Source organism: Lepidochelys kempii, chromosome 1 (genome assembly GCF_965140265.1).
Source record: "Lepidochelys kempii isolate rLepKem1 chromosome 1, rLepKem1.hap2, whole genome shotgun sequence".
NCBI classification, from domain to species: Eukaryota; Metazoa; Chordata; order Testudines; family Cheloniidae; genus Lepidochelys; species Lepidochelys kempii.
Genome location: NC_133256.1, coordinates 60,400,299 through 60,424,147, shown reverse-complemented (window position 1 = coordinate 60,424,147; position 23,849 = coordinate 60,400,299). Strand labels below are relative to the sequence as shown.

The following is a 23,849-nucleotide window of genomic DNA, read 5'->3' as shown; positions in this document are numbered from 1 at the left end:
TCAAAAGATAAATAATAAGTTGGAGCAAGGTATTATGACAAATATAAGTTTTAAAAGGTTGAATAGTTGTTCTTCTAGCAGAACATTTCAGAATTTTACTGTTCCTCCCACCCAGAATATGTAAAATGCTAACACTCAGTACACCTCCAATACAAATGGAAAACAGGCTGTTTTTTTTTTTTTTACAAAAAGGTGAAACCTTTATGAGTATATTCCATTTCTTGTCTCTTTCTCATACTACTATTCATGACTGTTTTTTCCCCCAATGTTCCATTTGAGCTGGAATACATTAATATTTGTTGACTTTGTGACATGCTGGAAAGACCATCCGTCTGAACAATCATTGCTGGAGAACTGAGGCAACAGAGGGTGGAATTTGTATGATGAAAAGTGCAATGGGGGGTTTAAGCCATATTGGTTACATGACTGATGACCAAATGACATGTAGTAGGAAGTACTGTTGCTGCTTTGGTCCATTTTTAATTTCTGTATGTTTATTTATGTTCTTGTGTTTTTAAAATATATGTCAAGGACACTCAGAAATTTGGATGGGTCCTCTTTTGAGTGGTGGGGGACCACAGTTCATACAGGACTGAGATCTAATTTTTTTTAAAATAAAATTGAATATGATATTAAAAAAAATCTCTCCTTGTTGTGAAAAAAAATGTACATGATTTAATCATAGGATTCCAAAGATTTATAGATCATATAGAAATGCAAAATATTATTGGCCCAAATTCTCAAATAAGTCTGCACATGGCTTTGTTCATGCCTGATTTATGTGTGGAAATCCCCAATGCATACATCTGCAATTTGTGTGCAGACACCTATTCCTGCATACACAATCTTAAACTGTGCAAACCCACACTGTGCCTAGATCAGACATGTCCTAGAATGCATATGCTTGAAAACCCATTATTACTAAAACAGTGACATGCAATAGTTGTAATAGATTTTTGGAAAGAGCTTTTACCAAAGTGTTAATTTGTTCGTGATGAGGGCTGTTTATTTTAGTTTATGGAGACTCTGCAGGTCAAAGCTTTTCCACAAGCCCAAGTAGTATGCTGCAAAAAGTAAAATTATTTATAAGTATTCAGGCAAATCAGATATCAAACTGGAAGAGAAGTCTCCCAAGAAACACCTATAAACAAGCTCCGCCAACATAAGCTGTAAAATGAGACAACATGCAAGTAGATTGTTTAGCACTTCCTCGCATGACTGTCCCTCCCATGTCTCCCACACTTTGACAAGCAGTGTAATAGTTAAACATTTACCTTTGTTTTCACATCATTGTGGTTTGGAATTAATGCCCCATTGAAATTTATAGATCCAGTTTACGCCTCTCAAAGCCATTTCTTCAGTCCCTCTTCAGACTTTGGCAGACACTGCTTTGGAAGGTCAGTTGAAAGACTCCCACCATTGACTTCAGTGGGCTTTGAATCATGCCCTATGGTCCAAATCCACCAAAGGACTTAGGCACCTAATTCCCCATCTTAGGTGTCTAAATCCAAAATGTAGGCACCATTGAGATCCTCAAATCTCCCTGCTTGGCTGCCACATAACCCTGTTGGCACTTATAACCCCTCAGCACCTAAAATTTTCACTGTAAAGGAGCCTCAGTTTCTGCCACTGAGCAGTGCACAATGCCTCACTCTAGGCATCCAGAAACAGATCTCATGCCTAAGCCCCAATGGGATCCTCAAACCAGATGCAGATAGGTGTTCTCCCTCTCCTATCTCACCCGAGGGGCCCAATTCAGTAAACTTGCTCTAAGCACACCTTCCAGATCAGAAACCATTTAAAATCTGGCCAGAGGAATTTCTGGTAGAGATAATTGCATACCCTGTTTTACATAGAAGGGATTTGTGTTATTAAAACAGACAAAGTCTGTGGACGTAGTTTGCACAATTAAATAAATTGTAACCATGTACATTATATAACAGCTCTGTGTTGTGACTTAAAAGTGCCTAAAAATGGGGGAAATGTTTTTATATTCTAGAACTCAAAATTGTTTTCCCAATTTAAGTCTCTTGTAGGATTCATACGAGGTTCATGCACTTGGCAACATTCAGGGCACACCCGGAGTGTTGTGTAGGAGCAGTGCACACACGGCTCCTCTCAAGGGCACGAACCTTGGAATCTCGCCCAGATGTCATGAACCGTGGGAAGCCTCCCAGGACTGGGCTCAAGGCCCGAGAGCAAGGAATGCGGTAGATAGATATTGGTAAATAAGAATATTAAACAAAGCCAGTGTATTCCTTTTATCTGTTGGACTATGTAATGCGCAGGAGGAGGGAGAGAAATAATAGAGAGGGTGGAAAGCTGACAGGCAGACCAGCCCGTCGGCAGACCAGCCTGCTTGCTTGCTTAAAGCTTGTTCTGTCTTGTATTTGGACCGCAACAGTTTCTCTTTTTTTTTTTTTTAGTGAAGGAAAAATTTGCCTAACTGAAAAGACTGTCAAGCTTCTGCCTGGTGCCATCCAAGTACCCTCATAAACACGATTTATAATGGAAACACCAACGGGCACCCTCAACTACAGCAGCATTACCAGGAGCCACCATAATTGGGCTAGAAACATTCTGTTTTGAGTCATGAATAGAATGCACTTAGTCCTATTTGTTATACCGGACCACACCATCCAAGTGCAGGCAGCAACATTTACTGCAAAATCCTCAGAAAGATAACAGGTGATTTAAAAGGGAATCATGTAAGTCTAATTAAAGAGCAACTTTAGAAGATTATTTTCAATTACTGAGATAACATCATGGCTTTTCTCAGGAAAAAATGGAAGGCTTGTTCTATACAGCACATACAGTATATAAAAGATTTAAGAATCAACCTACTACTAATACTTCTCAACTCTACTTTTCCCCTCCCTTGAGTCATTTTGCCAATTATTTTCACCATTTTCTTTGACCAATGAATAAAAAGCAGTTTTCCACTGGAGATAACAGGTTATTGAATGCCCTTCTCAGACGTTTAACCTGCTCTCAGGAATACCAGCTGATGATCTTCTTTCATCAAATCTACAGGGCCACAGCCTAGCATTAACTTTTCGCATAGAACTCCTCAGCAATTTCAGAGAGCAGGATACAACCACAAAGTTTGGATCCTCTTAAACTAGTGTTAGGACCTGCAAGTAATAAATCAGAGTCTCTTGTAATTTAGGATGATCAGATGTCCCGTTTTTAAAGGGACAGTCCTGTTCTTTGGGACTTTTTCTTATATAGGCACCTATTACCCCCCACCGTCCGTCCCGTTTTTTCACAGCTGCTATCTGGTCACCCTAAGTAAAGGAACCCGTTTCACCACCTCATCTGGGAATGCTGCCAACCCAGACTGAAGTCCTACCTCTGACTTCTCGCTACAAATTAATTTATTAATTAACCTATGTGCCCGCTTTTTTAATAACACTTGCAGCATCCTCTGCTGGCATAGGTGTGTACACAAGCATCAGTATACCATGTATGGTGTACAATGTACACCTGAATCCTGATGGTCCCTGTCTTTCAGTCTTCCTGCCTCACATCATTACTTACTTCTCTGTGTCCAAGAGGAAGAAATACACATGTGGGTTATGTGTTCAGCCTCCCTTGGTCAGTAGAAAACCTATGGAGTTAAAGGGCAATACATACATACATAAATTTGAGATTCATTTTCTTCTGTGTCGCCAACAGGAGACATGTCATAAACATGCATTAGTCCCCTTAAGGTGACTACTAGAGATGCTGATGGAGTTAACAGTGCAATCTTGTAACACTCCAATTGAGTCACCATCAGACTTAATGTTGATGCTATTCAGGGCTGCAGCTTTCCAGTATTTTAGCTGAACTAATACTCTCCACTTGTCTTTTCTGGTGGGTTCCATTGTTGCAAAAATCACAAAAATAATCTACATTCCCAATGGCACGGTCACTGAGAAGAAAGATCTACTGGAGGTAAAATAGGTAAACAGAAATGGCATGGCAGTATAATCAATCCCTTAGCAGAATGAAAAAAAATCTTGAGAGAGAAAAAAACTTCTACTGTCCCTACATTTAAGATCAAATTAACTGTCTAGCTGAAAATTAACACAACATTATTGGCTCATCACCTGCTTTAGTGCATGTGTGTCAGATGTGCAGTTTGTAGAACACAATTTGTTCACTCGTCAAAATGAATGTCTATCTTTAAAAAAAAAATCAATCCATTGAAAATAACTCCCTAATCTACCATCCTTTCAATAGAATTGAAGTGCACTTCACAAACACTGTACACAAGCATCTTGAATGATCAGGAAACTATTTTTAAAACACATGAAGGATAAGATATGAAATTAGTTTCATGGGGAATGAGAACCTTGAAGATTATTTACTTTCCCTTAATTACATTGACTCACCACTAATTTAGCTTTTCTAAGGTATTATATATTTCACACTAGGATTCTGAAACTGAAGACAGGAGTACCATTTTTGAACATTTAGGATTAGTGACATTATGAACACATAAGAACATTTCTCCTATTGACTTACCACAATGATAAAGGATAGCAATACTCTACTATACCAATAATTTCCTCTGTTTAGCTATCACCTAAAAGTTAGGATCCCGATTCTAGGCAGTTTTCTTTGAGCAAACTGTATCAAAATTCTGTGAATTACCCAATGCTACTGTACAAGTGCATACAGCTGCTCACATGGTAGGACAAGAAGGAATGACTGAAGTTTAAGGAAGGAAAAGTTTAGAATATGAGAAAAGTATTCTTGATAGTAAGAGTAATCAAGCAATGGAATAGTCTTTGAGAGAAGTACTTAAGGTACTGCATCTAATGATAAATACAAGAATAGGTTAAATATGGACATTAGTGGAAATAAACACAATTATCAGTCTTGATCACACATGACATGAGCATACCTAGTGGTCTGCCACCAGCATGCAATACCACAATGGGCTACAGGCACAGATGAAGAAGCATCCCATAGCAAGAACACTTCACACACGGAGCTTGCTTTGATAAAAAATAAGAAAAAAATCTTGCACCCTACCCAGTTTACCTCTGCAGAAGTAAAATAACTAGGATGCTACTCAGAAAGACTCTGCAAGACAGGAAAGAGGGGACAAGCAGATTTAAAAAAAAAAGAGTGAGCAGGAGGAAACAATTAGTAAAAAGAGAATGGAGCAGAAACAGGAAGGATAAATTTATACAGAAGAAAAAGTGGAACAAGAAAATATGAGAATGAAAGGAGGAAAGTTAGAAGAGCCAGAAGAAAATGGGGCGCATACTAAAGAGAGACCAACAAAAAGAAAGACAGGCTAATCCAGAAACAAAGAAAGGAGGAGAATTAAACAGAAATAAAGATGAACAAGGTCAGAGACAAAGAAGAAAGGATGGAGAGGAAGAGAAAACAGAAAAAAGATAAAATAGTGAATATCTAACACTGTTACTCCATCTTTCCCCCTGAAAATGACAAAGGAAACCGTTTAAAGGGGAGCTAATAAAGCGTGAATTTCTTTGAGCCACTGAAGCTTCCACTCAAGATCTACACTCATGGCTTCCTGTCCAGCAGTGGGACTTCATGCCAGATCCTTTTCAACTCCCATTGTAATTGCACTGAGTAAAGAGGCAACTCATGACTGATTTCCCCACTTCTTGAATGCCTGATGCCATGTATAGCATAAGATGAGCTCCGCACCTTTGATGATGACCAACCTTCAATAGGCAAGATAATAAAAGATGCACAGTCTGCCAAAATATTCCACACACCAACACAATTACAACTGTGCACTTGTAATTAGGAGGCCTGTCATTAAGTAGAGTTATCAAACCACTTATTATAGTGTGCAGTACTAATAAATCCTTCTATCACCTGTCAATGGCCAATTTATCAGAACAGGTTATGGACTGTTAAGCCAATTAGCCAAGCAATCTCTATGAAATAGCTTTACTGAAGGTTTTCAAGGGAATTTTTGACAGGGTAGAATGCTCTGATTTGGGACACACCAGTGAACATTTTATCATTCCAATTAAGTGGCTGTTACAATTTAAAAGAGAGAGAGAGAGAGAACTTCCTTCAAAAAACTCTGAAGAGGCTTATAAGAAAATAAAGACTGTAATCAATAAATATTTAAAAATATCTTAACAAAGTTTGTCTTCTTAGCTAAAAAAAAAACCCAAGCATTAGCTGGAAAGTTCCAATCTAAAGTGCCACTTCGCCAAAAAATTAACGAAAGGATTGCATGAAAATGCACAGCTCTCATTAAAGCAGGACTGTGCCAAGTGCCTGCACAGACACAGAGTAAGAAACAGTCCGTGCTCCAAGTAATATTATAAGGTAAGTGATTAAGATTTTTGTGGCCCCTAATAAGATGAAATTGCATGATGGATATGATGGTCTCTGTTTCTCTTTGCTCTTGGGGTATAGGGGCAGTCAAGGTAGACTTATAGATGTAACACTTAGTGCCTGTGCAGTGCAGGTTGAAGTCCATAATTGGGATGTCTGTCAGGGAACTGACTTGGTCTAATAATTGTGAGTGATGGCTATTTTAGTGAAACAACTTTGACAAAATTTGTGCACAACGGTAGACACATTTGACCAGTTCTATGCAATTGGTGACCTTTACAGTTAACTATGTATTTGTAACCGTGGCCACTGGGAGCTGCGAGCGGCCGTACCTGCAGACGCTCAGATAAACAAAACATCTCGCGGCCCACCAGGGGCTTACCCTGAACAAGCTGCAAACCAAGTTTGGGAACCCTTGCTTTAGACACTGCAAGGTGCTCTGACTGACTTTTCAAAGTACACAGGGATAAAATCTATTCTTTTACAGACAGCCTTCTGCCTCCACATCTGGCTTCCTGTGTCACATTTCCCATGCGGCTTTTCCTCTGGTGCTTCCTGCAGGCCAGACCCACCAATCTTAGGCTATGTCTACACTACAAGCTAGGGGTGTGATTTTCCCTATTTGCATACACATACACTAGCATGAGTACAAAATGGCATTGTAACCCCAGTAGCATGGGTACCGGCAGCAGAAGCATAGCTTAGCCATGCGGAGTACAAACCCGCCTGAAACAAGTAGGTACATATTTGACATAGCTAAACTCTGCCTCCACTGACATTATCCATACCAATGCAGCTACACTGCTATTTATACTCATGTTAGCTCAGTGAGTGCTAGCACGAGTATGTCTACACAAGCAGGGGAAGGAAAAAAAATCACACCCTTCGTTTGTAATATAGACATAGCCTTAAGGCTCTACATAATCTTTCCTACTCTGTAGCTCCCAGACAGTCACTCTTCCCTCTCCTCATAAGGGCCTTTGGGATCTGAACCACACACACTTTTGAAAAGGCATGTGTTTAATTGGCGCATGTAATGTAATACACCCATTGAAATTACATATGTACATAATGTATGGGTATATATTTTAATTGTAGGGGCTTCTCTATTTTAGTATTTACATAATAATATCTTTAAATATCTAAATCATGGTGACCTGAACTTCAAGTCCACTTTTAAATCACTTCTAGTCCTTAGACTATAATGAAAAAGTAAAGTTTGAAAATTTATCTATTTCGGAAATAATATGAGGTCAAAACAGTGTGAGGAAAGCCTTTGAAAAGTGAATGACAGGTATGTTTTTTAAAACTCCTACCTTTCTGAAACTCCTTCCTTGACTTGACCCATACTTTTCAGAAAAAAAGCTCGTCTTCTCTGAAGGCTTACCATGCCCCAGTTAAAATGAAGTATACTGTACTGTAGACATCAAGGACTTCGCATTTCTGTTGTGAAGAATTAACAATACAAAGCTACTATATCTCTCATTCTACACACCCTAGAGGCAAGAAGAGTGTATACAAAACTTAATTTTACTTTAATTTTTCAAACAAATGTATTCTTTTATCTGAAGATTGTAAAAGAAATAAATTGCATCGGGAACATCAGTTTATTCTTCTTAACGTACATGCAATGTGCCTCAAGTGGCATGTGACCAGGATTCATCACCAAATTTGGTCTGCTGGTTGGATCATTAGTTTTCCCAACCTGGGCCAGGTACTGACAGGGAGCACAACACAAGCGATGATCCATGTAATGGATACCGTGTGTGTGACAACAGATTTCATACTGTTTGATGTGGATAACAGTTTTTACTAAAATATCTGCACAGAAAGGTGCTCAAGAAACACAGGAATCCACCCAATTTTATCCTGTTACTCTTTCCATCCTTCAGAATACTAAAAATAAAGAAATAATAATAACTGAAACAATAATTATCTGTTAATATTTACATGGCACTAGTAAGTTAGATGCTTTAGAGACATTTTATTGACAACTGTTGTGAATTTTGATATTAACTTCAGTATTATCCCCCTCAGTCACCAGGTCTCTGTTCTCATAACTGTACGTCACCCTGGTTCTTCTACGAGGCTCAATAAGCATAGAGGTTATATGAGCTAATTGCATACTTACTGCAAAATAATGTGCTTTATTTCATTACAACAATAGGGTTTCTCTCAACTGAAAATAACAGTAGTTACATTGTAACTCAAGGTAATGATAGCACTATATATCTGGATAATTATACAATTAGTTAAGGCCACAACTGTGCATTAGTTGTGTGGTATTCACACACACACAAATCCAAGCTAACCAACCTCACTTCAGAATGAATACAACATTGAATTAAGTAACTAACTGACCAGAGATTTAGAAAATGTATAGTTGAATATCCTTTTATGACCGATTGCTCTGATGTAAATCAAGAAAGACTCCATTGTAGTCTGTGAAGTTACTCCAGATTTAAGCCAGCATGGATCAGAATCTGGCTTTATAGATTTTAATTCTAACTGAACACTTGACCGATACATACCTAAAAGGAGGCAATCTCCATCAATGTGTCAGGAACGAATTTGTTTCACACGACAGTCCAGAAAACATTGCAAAAGGAGTCTTTTTGCCCTGATGCTCCTAATATCGTCTGCTATTTTTATTAATCTAAATGCTACTTTCTTCACAAATGATGTGGATGTTACTGTGCATTTTAAGTTGGTAGAAAATGGGGTCCATTATCCACCCCCTTCTGCAAAAAACAACTCTCTCCCTTCCCACAAGTACACAGTCAGAGAGAAAACAACACCCTAAAAAAAGCCTATAAAGATTTTATTAAACACAAAATACGTTATCCAATTCACTTTGTAAACATGATTATCCCTCAGACATGAAAATGCTCACTCACTGTCCAAAATAAAAAGCTTGCAACTCTATAAGTAAATACAAGAATACAACAGCTGAGACATGAGTTTATCATCAAGTCAGGCCTCTCACTCTTTTGTATCTACCCTTATATACAGATACACTTTTAAAAACTTGCTCACCTTCCCAGCATCCCAGCCCAATGCAATGTTTCAACCAAATCAGAACAAATGTGCTAATAAAATGCACAATTAAGGAGGTGGCTGGACAGGAGAGCAGGTCTTTTCAAAACTGAGATATCCGAAGTCACTTGTCTTGTCTTCCTTGATTTTACTTCCATAAATTTCCATTATTTGATGCAATGAATTATGACCTTCCCTCAAACATAGATTTAGGGTGGAAATCTAGATATTCAATTTTAAGTGACAGAAAGGAATTTTGCCCAAATCATCTGTATTTCAGGTTTACTTCTTGTATTCAACCTTTGACCTTTATATTTAGGATCCAATCTCGCAATTAAGCTACTACAGCTTCTCCGAATAATTTTTCAATTTTGTCCTTGTGTGGCTCCAATTCTTTGGTTACTAACTAAATCAAGATAGATTTCCACTGAGACTGAGATGTCATCAGCCTGTAATCTGCCAAAGTCTTTCTCAAAATTTAGGAAAGCAACTGAAGATGATTTTGGATTCTCTGTAAAATCCCTTGTTCTATAAGATGCGTACAATGTTTTGACCAGAGTCCTCCAAGAATCATGCTCTATGCAAATTTATATGCACTTATGGTATAGCTAGATCAAATATAGAGACCAACTTCCTGAGGGTTCCAACAAGTGTCATTGGGAAGCTAGGGCATAAATCGTCCTTTTTCCATCCACCAATGAAGATGATGGTGGTTGTGGAAGAATTACTGAAATACACAATGTGCTTTAGGACTGTTGTTCTATGAGATTTAAACAATGTCCTGAACACCCAAGCGTGAGAAGTTTAAGAAGATTGCACTTGAAGAGATCTCCATTTCTTTTTCTTTTTTGGGAGAAGGGGAGCAGTTCTCTAAGTATTTGAAGAACACCTCATGCTTTTCTCAGCGTTCTTGGTTGACCTATTCAAAAACTTGGACACAATATTTTGTGGTTTTCTTTTCAGGAGATACAATCAATAGCATTAAATAGGAATGCATTTTTCCTGGTATGGAGGCTTGTCGCCACTGTCAGGTCATTTTTCATGTTCAGCCAGCCACCTTGCATTAATGTCAATATTGATTCTTTTCGTTCTTCTTTCAACATTCCCTCTGTTTCTTCACTTGCAGCATCTAGTAGTGGACTTGAAAGCTTAAATCTGCCTAAAGGATTTTTCAGTTTTCAAATTTTAACAAATCAAACCCATTCTAACAGTTGACAACTCCACTCTCTACTTTCTAAGCAATATCAGGGATATGGAACAGCTTCCATATGAGGAGAGATTAATAAAACTGGGATTTTCAGCTTGGAAAAGAGATGACTAAGGGCCGGGGGGCTATGATAGAGGTCTATAAAATCAGGACTGGTGTGAAGGAAGTGAATAAGGAAGGGATATTTATCCCTTCACATAACACAAAGAACCAGGGTCACCCAATGAAATTAATATGCAACACGTTTATAACAAACAAAGGGAAGTACAACTTTACATAAAGCTCAGTTAACCTATGGAACTCATTGGCAGGGGACGTTGTGAAGGCCAAAATTAAAACTGGGTTAAAAAAAGAATTAGATACATTCATTGAGAATAGGTCCATCAATGGCTATCAGCCAAGATGGTCAGGGCAAATGACCATATCCCAAAAAAACATATCATCACTCCTGGTACTGCCTCACACCTTTAATGTAAGTGCATTTTCTGATTATCTAAATCGGCAAAATGTTCTTTCATTTTCAAGAAGAAATCTGCCAGAGGAGCACTTATTTTTAAGAAACTAAAGAAACATCTGAAATTAGAATTTATTTCCATCTTTTTTGTACTTAACCATTTCCAGTTTTTAAAACTGTCATTAAAACTGCTGACCACCCTTTTGTTTACATTGTCACTATGTAGACTGCAAAAGACATCTGTGTAGAAGGGAGGCATGAATAAGCATGAACATGCTGCATCTCTGCACCGAGTTAATGTGTCAAGAGAGTTTATGTATATGTGCCTGTCATCCTCATCCAGCAGCACAGGATTGTAAAAGTTTTTTGTATGTGTTTATAACTATTCCATCTAAGTCTGTGACCTGATAAGGTCTCACAGCTAAGTTTGGTCACACTTCCAAGGAAAACCCTCATGAACTAAGTGGGTTACTTACTCAGTAAGTGTAACTCTTTCCTCTGAGTCAGTCTTGAAATAATGTTACAACCTCCACCTTACGTCATCAGCAGAGATTAAAATCAAGGACTTCTGGCACCAAAGCACAGGCCTCTACCACTTGAGGGTAACTCCGTTAACTGGTAACAGTAGTAAGCTCTTATTTTGTATGCAGACCAACCAGTACAATAGGACAGCAGCCTTCACCATCCTGTTACACCAGCATAATATTAAGAGACATTCTGCTACTTTCAGATAAAAGATAGAACTGTCTGACATCATTAAAGATCCCACAACATTTTCATAAGAACTAGTGTGTTAGCATGATTGTTGTGAGCAATCTAATTTAAATAATGACATTGTATCCTCCTAAATTCAGCTAGCAATTTTAGTTGGATAATACATAGTTTCATTTCTTCCTCACTTCCCACAACAGAGTTTTTCTATACAACACTGATAGGTGCATTAGAAATGTCTAAATAGATTTGCAGTATGCTGTTAAACCTGTCATGGTTCCACTCCAAAGGTGGCTGCCCTTCAACTGTATATGAACCATTCCTGTACAACATGTAAAGCACTTTAGCATCTTACAGGATATAAGACACTATAGAAATGTAAGATTTTTATTGAAATCATAACACGCATGGTTGTGTGTGTGTTTTCTTGAACTTTTTAAAAATGATCAGATAATGAGGATTAAGACTGGAAGAAGTTGACTCTACTCGCACATTCCCCTTGGAATCTTTGGTTTCTTAAAAGGGCATTAATACCGATATCCCGGCCAAATTCCAACTCTAATAATTACATTCTGCCTATCTAAATTTCTCCCGCTGTTTGTTGGGACTTATGAGCTGAGCTCCCCTTTAAAATTTACATAAAAATTTAGGTTTCAGAGTAACAGCCGTGTTAGTCTGTATTCGCAAAAAGAAAAGGAGTACTTGTGGCACCTTAGAGACTAACCAATTTATTAGAGCATAAGCTTTCGTGAGCTACAGCTCACTTCCTCAGATGCATTTATAAAAAATTAGGCAACCAAATATTTTTATTTGACAATTTGGCTTTTTTAAAATCATACTGAGCAGGGACAAATATTTAACAAGAACACGTTTCTTGTTGTCTATTGATGAGATCAAGTATACCTAAAGCCTAATCTGCTGTGCGCTAAAGCAATATTACAAGTATCTGTAGGCCATGCTAAAGTACTATTAATTAAAAAAGAATCATTTATGTTAAAAGTAAAAATAAAGACACAAAAACAACATAAATATTAACAAACTGAAGCTAAGGTTGTTGATGGCATCATTTCTCTTTGGAAGAGTGGCAGACAGAATAATAATAATCTTATTCTGTCATTCTAAAGGGTCCCAATATGTAAGCCCAGATCCTACAAACATTTGTGTGTGACAGTAACTTTAACACATACAAGTAGTCCTCTTAAAGCCCATACATTCTCTGCCATCTCCTTCAATGATCTGTTTTCACCAATCTGTACTCTGTTTCCCATTCAATCATTCTCAGTCTGCCCCAACTTCACTCTCTGCAATTCTCTGTGACCCAAACCCAACCATTCCATGTCTCATACTCAGTCCACTCATTGCCCCACAGGCATCCCCCAATCAACCAACTGATTCTCTACCTTCAGCAATGCATTGCCAATCCCAGTCATTTCATCCTTAGCCCCTGCAACAACCCCAGCTACCCAATCTCCCACCTCCCTCAGCTCAGTGGAATTGGCTTGCACGTAGGCCTGCTGATTCTTGGCCTCCATCTTCTGCGTTGGTAACCCCAAGAATGTAAAAATCATGAGTTGGAGCCTAGCACAGCCTGAGATTGATTTAGGAGTCATGGGGTTTGTTTCTAGGTGGCAAGCTCCTGGTTAATTTTATCAGCCTGTGGGGTTCCAAGTCATTGCATGCTTGCAGGTCACACTGCAGTCCTTTGTCTGAAAACGTGACAGCTAGAAACGCTTGTTTTTTAAATGAACCAAGAGATTCTCTGGTAATAACATGATTTCAGGGGGCTGGGCTTCAAGACCAACACCAAATATGGTGAGAGCTAGCACCACAGCTTCTCAGCTGCAGGCTTCTGTCCAGGTTCTCCTCCTTCTCCTCCTCCTACCCTAGGCTGCGTGAGAAGGGGAGCTGAGTTAGATGCTCTCTTCATTGGGGCTCAAGCAAGGCCAATCCAGAGCATACCCTGTTCTCTGAGGTTTTCTCTCCTCCCCTCCACTAGTGTGGCAGGCAGCCAGAGGGGCACTAATGAGCAGCTGTCCAGAGTCCACCCAGATCACATGAGACAGCTACTGTGAGCTCAGAGGCGGGAATAGGGAGGCAACAGCCCCAAATGCCACCTCGCTGAGAAATAAAACCAGCCCCAGTGCTACTAAGAGATGGATGCTCTAGCAGCACAATGTCCCTTACCCATACAGGTTGCTGATTGAGTGGAAAAGTCAATAGCATTTCCTATGCCATCTGCTGGAGGTGATTCTTGCATGTCCCCTATTAAAGTTCTAACTCAGTCTGACCCTATGACTTAGGATAGGATCACAATACATGTTTACAAAGCTCAAAACAATTCTTCTTACTCTAGAAATTACTTTGCCATAATATAAATATTGTAGGCAGAGAGAGCCCGTGTCAAGGATGCGCAAAATGTGTCCTAATTTCCAAACCCGCACCCCCCGCTCCTTAAATTACAACAGTGAAATTTACACATGGAAAAGATCTATTAAATCATCCACTCCATCACCTGGAAAATACAGGATTATTCTCTACAGAACATTTATTTGTGATTAGCCCCATCTAGTTTTAAATGTCCCAGTCAATGGGGCTTTCACTATTCCCTTAACTATTCTACCGCCTAGTACAACTTATCGTCAAGCGGTTTTTCCTGATATTCAGCCAAAGATACCCTTTTCTTAATTTCATCCCATTACTCCCAGGAATTCTCCCATGTACCACGTTAAATAATTATTTTTATTCTTTACATCAACACTCTTGAAATAGCTGTACACTCTTAACCTTATTTATTGCCAAGCTCCCTCGCTCTCTCTATTTATATGTATCTGTTAACTTTTCCTCATAAGCCAAAGCCTTCAGGCCCGAGTATTTTTGTTGCTCTTCTCTGAGCTCCATCCAATTTGTCAACAGCTTTCTGGTAATAATGTGTCCAGAAATTCCAGGTGTGCTCACAGCAGCATCTAACAGAAAGGGATTACGACCTCCTTGCTCTATGACACAATGCCCTTGCATATTCAGCTCAAAGGTGAACTGGCTTTTTCTATAACCATGTCGCACACATGCATAATTTGCTGTCTGATATCACTCCTAGCTCTCTTCCACAATTATTGCTTCCCAAGTTTCTCCCTCCCATCAAGTGTGTATGTTTCAGGTACTTTCCCCACACGAAACTTGTACTTTTCCCCAATTTTGTTGTCTCATTATTTGTGTTCTTCTTACTCCCCCTCCTAGATCATTAATGAAAATATTGTTAGTTTGAAAGGTTATGTTTTTCCCAAAATACAAATGCTTCCAGCCCAAATTCAACAAAGCATTTCATTGCATGCCAAACTTAAAACTAGTCTTTGAAGGGTTAGATTATCAGGAACTGTCTGTAAATGTCAATTTCACCAAACATACAAAAAACAATGAAAAAAATGTCCATTGATGATAATGAAAATGTACAGATAGGCAAAGTAAGAAAAAAAATGCTGCTTGAGAACTTCTTAGAGATTGATTTAAGGATATTTACTTCCTATATTTTGATATGTGATGCTGATATTTGTGTTTTAATAGTTATAAATCTTTCCTTTTTTGAATCTCAACATCTATTGTCATTAAACTATTATGGTCTGACCCCCTCCCCCACCACCCATTGTGGGACCCTCCCCATAATTTCCCACAACTGTGGGAATGTAAATACATAGAAGTTGGGGGGAAAAGTTCAAAACCCATAATTTTGTGCAACTGAAAATTTAAATTGATACTGTCATAAACATACAGCTATGAGTAGCATAAAATCCCTCCTTTACCTGTAAGGGGTTAAGAACCTCAAATAACCTGGTTGGCACCTGACCAAAAGGACCAATAAGGGAAGAAGATCCTTTCAAATCTGTGGGGGGAGGTTTTGTTTGTGATCTCTTTGTGTTCTCTCTTGGACAGAGAGGGACCAGGGTAGGAAAAACCATCTCCTAAAACCCTACCTGAAATAAGCATCCAAGATTACAAAAATTGTAAGTAATAGCAAGGAAATGCGTTAGCTTATCTTTTTTTTTAGCTTGTGAATTTTCCCTATGCTAAGAGAGAGGTTTATTCCTGTGTTTTGTAACTTTGAATTTTAGCCTAGAGGGGAATCCTCTGTGTTTTAAATCTTATTACCCTGTAAAATTATCTCGCATCCTGATTTTACAGAGGATGTCTGGGAGGTCACTAACTGGAGAAGGTAGTCTATATTCAGTCTTTTCAGTTTATAACTGCTTGGCTGGGGGCAGGGGGTTGTTGTTTTGGGGTTTTTTGGTATTTGGTGTGCAGTGGCTGCTAAGCTTTTTGCTATTGTAGGATTTACTTTTTAAAGTTAGTGAACATTTCCTAGATCTCAGGATAGGGACTCCACTCCCTCTTTTTTTCTTTTATTTATTTTTTAAAATGAATTGAAAAATTTGCAACAATCATTAAGATTTTAGATTTAAGTTTCCAATAAATTATTATGAACAGTGATCATCTCTTAAAGAAAAATGTGTTAATGAAAATCACAAATCAAGGTTACAGCACACTAATCTCAGATAAAGCCTGGAATGAACACATTGCTAGTTCACTAGTGTGACAAAGTAGGATTTTTTCATAATATTTTGTATGAATATTGTGTGTGCCTCAGTTTCTCTATGTGCTGCGTGTTTAACTAGGTGGTGGGAATAAGGTGGTTAATTCTTTGTAGTGATCCAGGTGTGACTGTTGTCTAGCTGCCTAGGATCAGACAATGGCCCAGACATTTCGTAACCCAGCAACTGTCAACCCTGGGACCCATCCTCTTCAGGAAGCACACCAATTTTGGCCAGTAGGAGAACAAAATGCTAAGGGGAATGACCATGTGACTGTCATTGCCCAGGAAGAACAACAAAGAACTGAGGGCCATGGAGGATAGTACAGTGTAGGCTGCTGAAGCAGGTCACACGCTTCGGGGCAAGGACACAGAAGAGGACAGAAAGGAGAGACTCTGGGCTCAGTACCCACCCAGATGGACTTTGCTGTTTCTTTTCCATTCTCTATGCTGACCTAAGAAATTTCTACACTGTGTTCCAGACAGTTAAAAATCCCTTCTGCTTTTACAACGTTGCCTCGAGAGTCACTCCAGTCAAAGGAAGTCGGGGTGCATTGCTCCCTTTGGTCATGCAAGCCTTCCCCGGTGCCCAGTTCGAATGGACTCTCTGAGGGGAGCTCATGGCATGATGCAGGGGCGCTGAAGGCTTTGAGGTTCGGTCCCAGGAGACAGTGAAGCCAAGGGACTTACCTCCGATAGAGAGTGCAACCCTCAAGGAGGGCTGTTCCAGAGCTCCAGACCTGTGAAACCGTGACAACTAGTCAGGCCCATCATTTCACAGACAGAAAAGGGGCCACTGGGGAACAAAAATGTCAAATTCTTAATTAATGCATGCTGAACACTTTTATATGAAGTGGGCCAGACTGAGTGTTAGGGAGACCAGACATCCCAATATTATCAGGACCATCCTGATGTTAGGAGCTTTGTCTTACATAGGCACCTATTACCCTCCCCCATTGCCTCTCCCCCCCTTCTGATTTTTCACACTTGCTATCTGGTCATTCTGTTGAGTGTTACCCCTTGAATGGGATGGAATTCAGGAGGGAGAAAGGGCAGCACACTTTGGACGTAAAAGGGATGGTGCAGCAAAGAGTAAAACCCTAACAACACAGCAGTTTTAATCCAAGAGTTTACATTCACCACTAGTAAAAACCACAGCAGTTGTCATGACAGGAGTTTCATGGACAGTATTTAAAAATCACTTCTAAATGCCTTAGGTTTATGTGCAGAACTGATGAGTTATTCTCTTCCCCTGTTTTTGCTTTTCTTTCTCCCCCTTTTTCGATTTTCTAACATATTTCTCTTTTCTTTTTTCTTCATCTACTTTCTGTAAACTTGCAGGGGGTAGAAAAGGGAGGGGACGTGGGATTGTTGTCACTATTCTAAGACATGGTGAGACTAGTCTGTCAACCACCTGGTTGTAAGGTTCTAGATTCAGGAGTGCCACTTTAGAAAAATACTGAAGAAATTATTATTTGCTACAGAATCATGCAGGCTACCAAAACCAGATTAATCTGCTATACACCAAATTGTGCACACCTGCTACACTACTAAAATGTGCATTTTGAAATGTATATATGAAAACAGCTACTCACTGGTACTTGACAGATTTAGAATATTCTCTCACCACTCAACTTCAATCATTTTTATTCAAATTGTGTGTGTGTATTTTACAGTCTTAAATGAGCTAGGAACACACCTGTATGTGATATCAATCAATCATATATGACAGCATATTGGATCCTTTAGAAAACATTGTGAACCCCCAGAAGGCTCTCAGGGTATCCAGTTCCCATACCAAACACAAAATGTTGCTGTTTAATAATGCATATGTGATCAAAGTTTGATGCTCTCCCAAGTATCAAATCTTCCTTGTGATTTTATAGATTGCAAATACAAGATGTTTTAACTCTCTTGAATGTAGTAAGTACTTCTATTTCACTTGATTCAAATCTGAAACCAGTTTGGGAGTGAATAAGACAATTAACCACTTCACAACATAGTCTATTTATATTACAGAAGACCGATACGTAAAGCTATATGAAGAACTTTCTGTAAATTTAACAGGGTGTCTTGTCCCTTATGAGCTAGAGGCCTGGGGCCAGCCAACCAGGAGGCACAATTGAGAAGGAATAACCTGATTACCCTATAAGAGCAGCAGGAAGAAGCCCAGCTGCTGGCCCTGCAGAGAGAGATCTCAGGGAGAACAGAGTAAAATATAGGATATGTCTACACTGTATCTGGGACTGAGTCTCCCAGCCAAGTTGTCAGACTCATGCTAGTGTGCCTAAAATAACTGTGTAGACATTGGAACTTGAGCTGGGCTGGAGCTTGGGCTAGCATAAGCCCCAAGTCTGTAGAGCTGGGCTGGGAGGCTCACTCCCAGAAGCAGAAAAGATATATCTATATAGGCTGCTGGAAATGAGTAGGCTCCAGCAGAAAAAAACGATACTTGGGGAGTGAGATAACTGGGAAGGCCTGTGAGAATGGATGAACAAACACTCAAAAGAAAGCAGGAGCACACAACTGGGAGAGGGGAAGGCTGAGAATAGCCTTGTAAAGCAGGGAAGATGCTGAGGCAGCAGAGAACTTGGGAGCTGTGCCCAGTTTAAGGCTGGAGGGAGACTTCTGAGTTTATTTTTTGAACATTTCAAACTGAACCCTAAGGAGAGCAGCTATTGGATTTGTAAAAACTATTTGGAGGGGTTATTGAGGAACTAAGAGGGGAAACTGAAGTGAGGGGCTGCTTGCAGGATGGTCTTGAGGCCACAAGGGGGCACCCAGGAAGAGGCCACTCAGAGTAACATTCTACTACAGGGGGACAGGAGCAAGAAGTATAATGCACAAACTCCTCATCACATTAAACTATACAACTCCCTTTGTTACCATAGTTCAATATCACCACCAGAATTTTGAGCACTAAGGCTTATTAAAAAGTTGTAAACTGATAGGCAAGCAGCACAGATACTGGGTTAGATTTACAACATGCAATAATGGATTTTTTCAGGTAGACGGCAATGCATGTAGTGCATTTAAGATTAAAATATGGCCCCGTGTCAAGATTTCATTTCAGTGTTTATAGTCTTAAATTAGGGGTATTATTGCATTATCAAAATAACTTTTATAAGAATAATAGTTTAGCACCCACTGTGGCAGTTTATCCATTGATTTCAATGGGCCAAAAGACCTTGAGGCAACACAGGTTTTACTTACTAGACTTTCTGTCACTTAAAGAAATGTTAAATTGTAATAAATACAGTGGACAGAGCACATGCTATACTTCTTTTTCATTCCTATAATATCCAACAAATATTGCACAGTAGTTACAGTGGGTAATAAATAGATTTAAGTCAGATTTTTACAGGTCTAGTAATATTTTATTATAAAAACCAGCGATAAAAATATTTTAAAAACTATTTAGAATTGTTATTTGCAAAAACTCCAGTTATTACCAGTCTTCTGTCCTTTTATTCTAACATGCAGAACTGTCAAGCTACAAGCATTTGAGTGAAATTTTAATTGTTTAATTGCAAAACAAAGTAAATCCCTTTTTTGCTAAAGTGGAATATTTAAAAAGCAGCTTAAAAGAAAATGAACAGGAGCAAGTCTCACTTGTAGTTCTGCACCTGCTTTAGGGTTTCGATCGATGACTATCATGATTTGGAAGCATCCACCATCGTTTTGTTTTCTTTTCACAGTAGGTGGTTGCTAGGGAACAAAATACTATTGTCTGATTTCATGATCTATTGCCCAGTTTGCCTGGCAATAATGCTTTCTAAAATTTAACAGAGGTCACTTATTAATTTATTATGTATAAGAAAAATAAAGACTAAGAGAAATATGGAGAGAGAGAGAGAATATAAGAATCTCTTGAAGCCTTTTTAAAACTTATTAAAGAAAAAAGATTCAAACATCCCTGGACAATGAAAACAGGCTAATTTAAGTACTCGACTAAAATACACACACAAACACAATCATTTTTTGCAATCATATCTATATTTTTTCATAACTTGTCAAAGAATATCATATATCATTTTCCAAGTGGAACAAAACTCTAAAGCAGAAAGGGGAGGCATTATTGTACACTGTAAAGTTCTGCATACATTACACATAATAGAATGTGGGAACAAGAGAGGCACACAGTTTATAATTCGGATTGGAGGGAATTTTGCTATTCAGATCGTACTCATGTTGGGGTTTCCGTTTATCTATGTAACAATTATTGCTTAGCGTGATACATAGAAGTCTAAGTAAGGTTGCTCCTGTGTCCAGTATAACAAAAGATAATGCAGGATACTGTATCTAAAATTGCAAACAACAATTCTAACAGTAAAAATGTCACATATTTTTACACTATCAAAGCTTCCTAAACAAGGAATTAAAAAGATTGTTACTGCCAGACAATGTTGGTGCCTGTGATGGCATCATCAGAACATGATGGATTCAGAGCCTATCATACTTAGAAATAAAGTGACAGATGAATATATGTATGCACAGATATAGCCTCAAAGAAAGATTTTAAATAAAACCTATGGAGTAGCTGTACCTCTATCATGCACACCTGAAATTTCACATCCTACACAACACATAGTATTTCGAAGGCCTTTCCATTTTTTTTTAATTTATCCATACATATTACCTTTTTGTTGCATTAAAATTTGAGAGAAAATGAACGAGGTATGTTCCAAAATACATCAAAGCTTTGACATAGTACAATGGAACTTCTGATATTAAAAGTAATACAGCATATAAAATACACAAATCATAGGGATGATCTCAGAGATCCTTCTCTCCTCAGCCCAGAGTTGAATTTATTCTAATGTCTACCCTCTCCTTAAAGAACCCGACAGTCATTACCAATGTACATTTAAAATTAAGAATAAGAGTGACATGCAAGACAGCTCTCTCCATATCACACAACAATAAACTAACCCTCGCAACAGGAACAGAGAAATTAGAGACGGACAAGACCTAGCTCACCAAATCCATCCCCTTGCCAAGAGGCAGAATACTCTACCACAAGCGATATTGTTTAAGAGCTACCTAAGGGTCTCTCTGCCCCTGACTGGCCGCACACCCATGTCGTGTCATTTCCAACTTCAGCAAAACCTGTCTTAAGTAGAAAGAAAAGGAGGACTTGTGGCACCTTAGAGACTAACAAATTTATCTGAGTATAAGCTTTCCTGCTCAAATAAATTTATTAGTCTCTAAGGTGCCACAAGTCCTCCTCTTCTTTTTGAGGATACAGACTAACGCGGCTGCTACTCTGAAACCTGTCTTAAGTAATCACCCAAGGGACCAAGAAAAAAAAGAAAACCAGTCACCTAGTACAGTTGCTCTTTAGTTACAACCAAACTGTCCTGGAAACTGCAGAGAGAGACTTTCCAGGGATGGCTTCACCCAGGGTCCAGTGATGCTGCTCCTCAGCGCAGGCTCCCCAGGCTGGAGGGCTGGGAAGAGTTTGCCCCTCCAGCCAATCAGCAAGAGGGAGCCCCGGGGGCCCGACCTACAGGGTGGGTGGGCAGGAGGCGTGGGGCCGCAGGGGCCCTGCGCGCTGTCGGCACCACGCGTGCGAGGTGGGGATGCCCAGACAGGTTGGGTGGGGAGGGGAGGAGGAATGAGCCCGGCCCGGGAGTTGGGGGGGAGGGGGTCGCAGCTCCCCCACCCCCACTCCCGGTGCCAGCAGCAGCCTGGGAGGCACCAGCCCGGCCCTGCGGCTGCCAAAAGAAAAATGCTTCCCCCCCCCCCCCCCCCCCGGAGAGGCGAACAAACTTTCTGACTCCCCGGGGACCAGCGGCTGGGCTTGCCGAGGGGGAGGGGAGGCGGCGGCGGCCAGGGCGCTGCTGAGGAAGGGACACGCACCCAGAGGGATGCCGGCGTGGAGGCTGCCGGGGGTGGTAGGAGGCAGAGCCGGCAGCAGCTGCGGATGGGCGCTGGAAAGCGGGGGAGCGGCGAGCCCCTCTGCCCGGCCCCCGCGCCCGCCCCCGCACGGCAGCGCTTCCCCCCCGCCGGGCGGGGGGACCAGGCAGCCGCGGGAAGCGGCACAGCCCGGGGGATGCTGCTCCCGCCGCCGCCGCCGCCCGCCCCTACGCTCCCTACCTGCTGGCCGTGCGGAGCTGCCGGGGCGCGGCGCGGCCCCTTCCCCCTCGGCCGGCGCCGCGCAGCCCCCACCCCTGTCCCGGGCAGAGCGCGAGCCCGGCCGCCGGAGCCTGCAGCGCTGCGGGCGGAGGACGCCCCGTGGCGGCGGGAAGCCCCGGCGAGCGGCGGCGGCGGCGGCGGCGCGGGGCAGCGGCAGCGAGCGGAGCCGGCTTAGGGGCGCTGGAGAAACAGCCGCCTCTGATCCAAAACGTGTGTGTGTGTGTCAGTGCCGGGCTGGGGGTGCGCGCGAGTGTGAGGGATGCGGCAAGGGAGTGAGGGAAAATTCCCCCGCTTAGGAAAACCGTAGACAACGGGGAAAGCAGGTGTGCTGGGGAGAGGGGGGGGGTTGGCGGCTGGTGCGGGGGCAGGGAGCGCACAGATCCGCCTGGGCAGCAGCAGCAGGCAGCTGCCGCCGTGCCAGGGCCGCGCACGGGGATGCAGCAGGCTAGGGGCAGCGGCTGCAGCTCCTCGGGGCAGCAAGTGGTGAATCTGTCACCTACAGACGCCACTGCGACCTTGAAAGGAGCCGTGGCAAACTGGCAGCCAGTGAATAGGAGGGGATGCTTGTAGGGGGTGGGGACACAAAGGGACTTAGCCCTCAGCCAAGAGCTCTGGGGGAGAAGGACAGAAGGGACAAGAGTGCTTTAAATAAAGAGACCTAGGCTCATTCCTAGCTGATGCCCAGAGCCTCCCTGTGCGCCCTATTGTGTTGAATGCTGGGCAGCAGGTTGCCACTTTAGTTTACTCTTGTGAGGAGGGGGGATGTTGATTAAACTATATCCACCCCATTTCACTCCCTGAAAGGTTCTGTTGCATTAGCTTCCAGGAAAGGGGGCACTGAATTCTGTTTGCTGAGTTACAGGGTCAATTATACAGTGAATTATAGAGCAGCAGATGTAGGAGGTTCCCCACACTGCTACCTTCAACAGGGAGGAAGGGGTGAGGGGGACAAGTCAGCTGTCAAAGCAAAAATATAACCCTTATTTCTGCTCATTTTATCGGGCATCCTAGGGCCTCGGGAGTTTACACACAAGCCAGTGCTAAAGAACACTTGTGAACGGTTTACATCTGCAACCACTTTATTGTCCTGTTCAGTTTCCCAAATTTATGCCCAGTTTGACTGGGTCAGTAATTCTTTAGGAATCTTCCAAGGAGAATAGGGGTGCTACAGGAAGTAATGTTAGAGGCACTCTGACCCCTTGAGTTAGTATGGAGTCTAAATCAATATCCTTAACATAATCTCTCTGCTCCTGTTGGACATGTATTTTACCTCTGTATTTGGCCCACAATTCAAGAAGGATGTTGATACATTGGAGAGGGTTCAGAGGCGAGCACTGAGAATGATTTAAAAAGTGCCTTATAGTGATAGACTCAAAGGGTATGTCTGCACTGCAGTAAAACAC

The 23,849-nt window shown here is 40.9% G+C and overlaps 1 protein-coding gene across 15 annotated transcripts in view; it reads right to left on the bottom strand.

The window, feature by feature from the left end:
• The window catches only part of ENOX1 (ecto-NOX disulfide-thiol exchanger 1), a 503,910-nt gene extending 481,401 nt beyond the window's left edge, over positions 1–22,509 (bottom strand). For 8 of the 15 annotated variants that reach the window (XM_073345273.1, XM_073345245.1, XM_073345325.1 and 5 more), the window contains exon 1: positions 21,633–22,329. The gene's annotated coding sequence lies outside the window, so the exon portion shown is untranslated. Of the gene's footprint in view, positions 1–7,637; positions 7,657–21,632; positions 22,339–22,407 lie in introns of those variants that run through there. The other 7 variants (XR_012159112.1, XM_073345365.1, XR_012159113.1 and 4 more) reach the window with 6 other exon arrangements.
• Positions 22,510–23,849: the final 1,340 nt, after the last annotated feature.